Here is a 6,943-nt window from a genome sequence, read left to right on the forward strand (position 1 = left end):
ATGCAGTACTCATCCTCCACATTCACTTTTTATTACAACAGATACTATTAACATTACAATATTAATATTATTGCAAATGAATATTAGGTTTGCTCACTACAAATATCCTTCTAAGGACAGTGCCAGCAGTGATTTTGTTATCGATGACAGAAATCATGAACTATTCTTCACGAGAAAAAACACTCACCTGCTTCCGCAAAAGAAAAATGAGACTCATGTATCACATCCAGCATGAATGACCAACCAATTGAAATAGGCTATTCCCATTCGGCACATGCCTCTTAGCGTAAATTGAACACATTCTCCATACAATAACATTACACTAATCCCCGAAATGTATGCACTTGCTCCGTTCTATTCCTTACCGCAGAAGGCGTTCCACCGTTGATATACGTTCCACTGTTTACTGGAAATTGCCTCCCGCAAATGAAATATGTGGGGACTCGGAAACCATTAATTCTGACGCTCTTATATATTCTACACTTTTATGCGTAACTTTCAGAATGTGGTCCTCTCATGCTGTGCTGAATTTTTATAAAAGAACTGCGGGACGGCATGGATGTACGTGACGGATTCAATGAGGAGGTAATGCTCCGTTTCGGCTAGAGTTCTGAGCGCCCTTTTCTTTAACTAATGTGAGAACAGTTGTTACTGAAAGTAAAACCTGCATGCCATGTGGGGATATGGCATAAAATAACTTATTTTCAAGATCATTGATATAATTTGTGAAGATAAATGATATTTATTAAGGGTCTGAAAAAAGTGAAGAAAATTATCAAAAGTGAAGTGAATTATTCGCGTGTAATGGTACATCACACTGTTTAGGAAGCAACTAAAAGAGTAAGTATGGGCAGACCAATAAGTGTCGAGAAAAAGTATCACGTAGAAACAAGAGAAAGGTTAACAAGATGAAACGACATACAAGAATGGGACAAAAGTAGGTACAGAATAAATTAATTAAGCAAATGATGAATGAATGAAAGGTAAAGAGATATAACTGTAAACATTAAATCGGAAACCCCAGTCAAAATTTCTTCAATATGTGCTCTAGCCAATACTGCAGCTTTTTTTGCTTTGTATCTTCTCGATTCACTCTTCAAATAAGCAGTAAGCTTGTTATATTTTTCAATACCTATATTTTTGTAAACCTTTATAGTAGGCTTCAACATCGAATACTTCGACCACATAGATGAAATTGCATATTTTTTCTTCAAATTTAAAAAAATGCGATAGTATTTATTGTCATCACTATCCGTTTTTCAATCCATTTGACGAACACATTTTCGTAATGTTCACTAAATTTCGCTGGCAATAAATGGAAAATTGCTTCTTGAGCTTCTTCAAAAACAGTCACAGGAACACAATTACTTTCTTGCATTTTTACCAAATTCAGATAGAACTGTTTATTAGATAATTGATAATAAATAACGTACCATAGTAGGTATCAAGTCATACGAATATTTTTTTATTAAATTCCAATAATTCTGACTCCACAAATATGATTGTGATGTGATTATGGATAAAACGTTGTATTGCATTCGTGTTTTAATTGCCTTTTATCCACTTTCTTCTTGGGTGGATAAAATGCTACTTGAAACACTTATACAATAAATGACTATTGTTTGGCATGGTTTAATTTTTTGTTTCTAAAGTAAAAATATTTTACGTAACCATCTTCAATGATGTATCTGTAAAAGTTTCACCGCAACTGAGCCTCAGAACCAACAACAAACATCGAAATCGTAACCCAAAAGTTCTGATAGTGCATCCGCCCTTACAGAACCTAGACCGAGAACAAGATTCCTAACTAAGGAAGTGCGTTGTAATTAAGTAACTGGTGGTAACCAACCAATCATGGTACTGTGAAAGCCTTAAAACCATTTTAACGTTCATCTTACGTTATAAAATATTCTTTTTCTCGCACCACTTTTAATTGTTCAGGCGTGATAAAGTCACGATACACACGAACAATTGAACGTGAAAGAAATGGAAAAACGAATGTTTCCAACCTAAAACTTTGAGGGGGTTTAAGTATTAAACTAATAAAACCTGATTTTATAAAGCAACGTAAGCAGTTTAGGTAGGGAAACTTTCTATTGTCCATAGCTGTACCGGAAAACTTTCGTTTCAGAAATAATGAACTGATTAAATTCTTTTCTTCCAAGCTATAGGTGTGCTTCTGTAAGTCGTGATAGGACATTTTTTGACTACTTTCCTTCAAACAGTATCTACTTATTTTTCATCATATTCTCAGTCATTGTTTCCTTGCACAGACAAATAAGACCAAACATCTGCTTATACTTTTCGACATATTTTCCTAAAAATAGGTTCACCACATCAAAAAAAAAATCATGAGTGCTACATCGGTATGTTTTGGAAAACTAGTGTCGGATACGGTTTCGGGAGTTTGGCTAAGAAATAAATAAATTTTCAATGTTCGAAATCGATTTAAGAAAACTACTATACCTAAATATTATGGTTATATATTTCATTTATACCTAATATTTTGTATTTGTTACTTACTTACAGATAAAATACAATACCATACGGCTAAAAAACAGCAGAAACTACATATATATTTGCTGTTTAATATGAGCCTGTCACATTAGAAACTGGAACTCTGAAGGTTTAAATTCTAACGATAAGACTCTAAAACAGCAGCATTATTTTAAGAAAAAGATTTCATTTTGTCAATTTTACGAATATGACTTTACCTAATACTGAACGATTATAAATTTGAAGAAAATGTTTCAAAAGTAGAATATAGAATCCTTGAAAAAAAGGGATGAACCATTTTTCTTTACAGAAAAACATCAAAATCAATTTAAGCAACCATCAGTTCCATTTTAGTTTTCATTACAAAAACGTATCTTTTATTGTGAGCATTACTAGTGAATAAATGTTTCAGCAAAGTTACTTATTTTTCTAGACTACTTTTAACTTTTAACTGTTTCTTTTTGTGGACGAACAGTGTTCTTGTAGCGTGTCCATCAACGGAGTAACACTGAATTAATGATTCTATAGAAACGATAAATAGCAAGGTTTAGCTGCATATTTTTATATACAGCTATTTCCAAATAAACAGAGCTATCGGAGAAGTCAGCGGTTTCAAAAATGTTTTCATCATAGCACTGTGGTAAGTTAGTGGGTATTAAAAAATATGTATCTGATATGAAATGAGGATCTTGAGCTTTCGTACCTCGATTTATTTTCTCTTCAAATATTTTCAAGTTAACACTTCTACCTATATAGATAGTTTTTAATGTTTTGAAAATACCAACATGAAATATTTTTCTTATGGATGATTATACCTGGTTGAATTACTTTATGTAAGAACTCCTTTTATAAAGCAATAATGATTTATTGCTTTATAAAAGGGGTTTTGAAAATATATCTAAACAGTAAGTACATAGGTGGGTGTGTACGAGAATTTTCGATGTCGATGTCTACCACTTTCCGTCGCACGAGTTTCGTATTTACAGTCTGCTGGAGGGAATTATTGTACGAGTATATGCTTAAATGAAAAACAATGTCAAAATATAGTGAATCAATGATACTTGTCCCAATACTTTCGAAAAGATATGAGGAAAACAGTTTGAAATTGCGTTTTTTTATAATTGTTAATATAAGTAAAAATTAGTACTTCGTTTCAAAAATAAATTCATATTTGATCGATTACGTACCTTTTAAGTTGACTTTTATAATTATTTATATAGGTACATTTCCTGTAGTGATCAATGTTATTCTTGCGATTTAAATATCTGCGCTTTCTGAAGATATACATTTATTGTGCGCTGTTCTACTCAGAAGCAAAATTATTTCCCAAAAAGCAATAAAACGGATATTTAACTATTTATACATGAAAACATACCAGCAACGCAAAAATTCAATTAACTAGTAGCCTACATGCGAAGTCACATAAGTACATTTCTATTCTTTCTTCTTTCCCAGCTTCTCTATCTCATCTCTGTCGGTCTTTATTCAACCTGCCGCGCTAGCCTTTTCATAAATTGATTTACAAACTCCACCTTGCATTGGAGGATCAGCGGCCACGTGACCACGCAAGCGCCACATCTTGTGGGAGGTTGAGACAAAAGGGGGCGTGGTGTAAAGATGATGTTGCCGCGGATCGTTCGCAGCATCCCAAAATGGTCCATCGGGTTGGGTGGCCAGATCGCCAGCGGTCAGCAGGAACAATGGATTTTTGTAGGAATTAAAGTTGAAAGAACGGTGTGACATTACTTTATTATTACTTGTCATATACCTACGATAAAACAGATGCGAAAATGAAAAAAATGTTAGGTAAATCTACAAGTGCTGTAATGTACTGGATGATCTACATTTATTTAGAAATGTTTTTCTTGAAAGCGAGTGGAGACAGTTAAATTCTGAATACGGTGTTATATTTTCAGCAGTAGCCGTTACAATATATACATATATAAAAAATGTTATATATTCGCAATGTCCGGTAATGTCCTAGTAAATTTCTTCTTCTTAACAATATTTCTGTTTTGATGCCTCTGATATCCATGCAACTCGGAAGAATTTTTAATTATAAGACATATTTCCTTGTAGTACATAGTTTTCTATTTTCGAGATATTAATGTCTGAAAATCACTGACTTTCAGCCGTGACATACGAAAACCGGTTGGAATTAGAAATTTTTTTAATTGAACTTATCCCGAAATTTAAAGTTATTTTGTAGAACGAATAGAATTTTTGAGAAATTTATAAACATTTTTATTAGAATGGCAAAAATAAATTTAAAAAATTTTTATCCTTTCTGCCAAATAATTTTAGTTGGGTTGAAGAAAAAAACACTTCATTTGATCTTTAATACCATCTATTTTCAGAATTTGATATACGAAAATGGAAGGTGTTATGATTTTCAACTGTGAATATCTCAAAAACAGTTTAGAATACAAAAAATATTGATGACATATATTTAACAGCAAGACGATATTTCGCATTGTATTATTTTATGTCTTGTCCAATTTTGTTATTGCATCTCTCCCGGTTGCGGAAATTCAATATGTATGTTTTCAGCCATGAAAATTGAATGAATAATTCCAAATATTTCGAATTATCACCACCAGTTATGGCGGTGAGAACATTTTTAACAGTAAGACGATGTTTCTCATTGTATATTAGCTATGTTTTGTCTAAACTTGGTTAGTGCATCTCTCCCGGTTGAGAAGATTCAATATGTATGTTTTCAGCAACGAAAACTGAATAATCACAAATATTTAGAATTATCACCAGCAGTAACGATGGTGACATGTTTAACAGTAAACCAATGTTTCGCATTTTATTAGCTATATCGTGTCCAAAAGTTAGCGCATCTCTCCCGGTTGCGAAGATTCAATGTTTTCAATCACGAAAATTTAATACTTCCAAATATTTCGAATTTTCACCACCAAGAACGGCGATGACAACATTTTTAACATTAAGGCTTTATTTCGCATTATATTAGCTATTTCCTGTTCAAATTTGGTTAGTGCAACTCTCTCGGTTTCGAAAATACAATACCTATGTATGTTTTCAGGCGCTAAAATTGAATAGTTCCAAATATTTCGAATTTTCACCACTAAGAACGGCGGTGACAACATTTTTAATATTAAGGTGTGATGTATTGCAATTGTATTATCTATGTTCTGTCCAAATTTGGTTAGTGCATCTCTCTCGGTTGCGAAAAGTCAATATGTATGTTTTCAGGCACGAAAATTGAATGAATAATTCCAAATATTTCGAATTGAATACCTATCTCAAAAACAGTTGAGAATATTCCCTTCACCGTCATCAAACATTTTTGTGTTTACAAAAAAAAGAAATTAGTTCAGCGGTATAGGTCTAAACATATAACTATTTTCTTATCATACGTTTCAGTGGTAGCCACTGAAATATTACACCGTTTTAGGAATGTACTTATGTTCAACCATTTCTAATTTCAAATTTTATGGCAATATGTCACTTTCTACAACCCAAATATAATAAACAGGTCGTTAGCCAAAACAATTTTATTCATCATTTGTTATTTAAAATATGGTAAATAAATTACCGCCTTCCTACAATGACTTGGGTTTGTATAATTTTAAATAAAGATGATGCAGAATATGAAATGGTTTAGCTGCTCTCTACTGAAGCCAGTTTTATAAAAATAAAATTAGTAAGTATTATAAAATTAGTAATAAAGATGGAATTGAAAATTTTCAGATTGCACATTTTACAACCATGTAAGTTAAGTAATTTACTAATATAAAGACTATGAATTCACGTTTTATTAAAATACTCCGAGTCAACGTTTCACAGAGATAACGGGAAAGGTAAATAAAGTTGATTTTGCTTAGAAAAAAAAGATCGAATTTCGGCATAAGAAAAATCTCCTCGTTCTTTCAAATTAAAAACATCACTCCTAGCTGTTATATTATATCCTACTGGAAAAGGTATCTCTTTAAATGACCTAATAAAAAAGTTCTACGCGTTAAATATTACATATTTTACAATAGTAAGTAAGTAAAATAAGAATTGCGCACTGGAAGAAACATTACATTTCTAAATAATGTAATTTTACATAGACTTATGCCCTATTTCAACTATTTTTGCAGATTTACTTGCACTGTAATAGATAATATACTACCTTGCATCATTATATAGGTATGTAAATTTTCTTTCAAGTGTAAATTTACATACATAAAACCTGTAATTGAGAAGTAAATGTAATAAACTTATGTTAAATTTACAGCTGTTTACTATATTTACAGTAACTTATCCGTGGTTGCGATTACACTGTAAAAAAAATTCACTCAAATTTAACTCAATTTTACTCAATAATGTATCAATTTCTGTGAGTTTTACTCAAATTCGAGTTACTGCTAATTATCAATTGAGCGACCTCTGACTATTCTGAGTATATACCTAAAACTAATTTAGAGTTGACTTTTTC

The sequence above is a fragment of the Anoplophora glabripennis genome, unplaced genomic scaffold (assembly GCF_000390285.2).
Source record: "Anoplophora glabripennis isolate ALB-LARVAE unplaced genomic scaffold, Agla_2.0 scaffold54, whole genome shotgun sequence".
NCBI lineage: Eukaryota > Metazoa > Arthropoda > Insecta > Coleoptera > Cerambycidae > Anoplophora > Anoplophora glabripennis.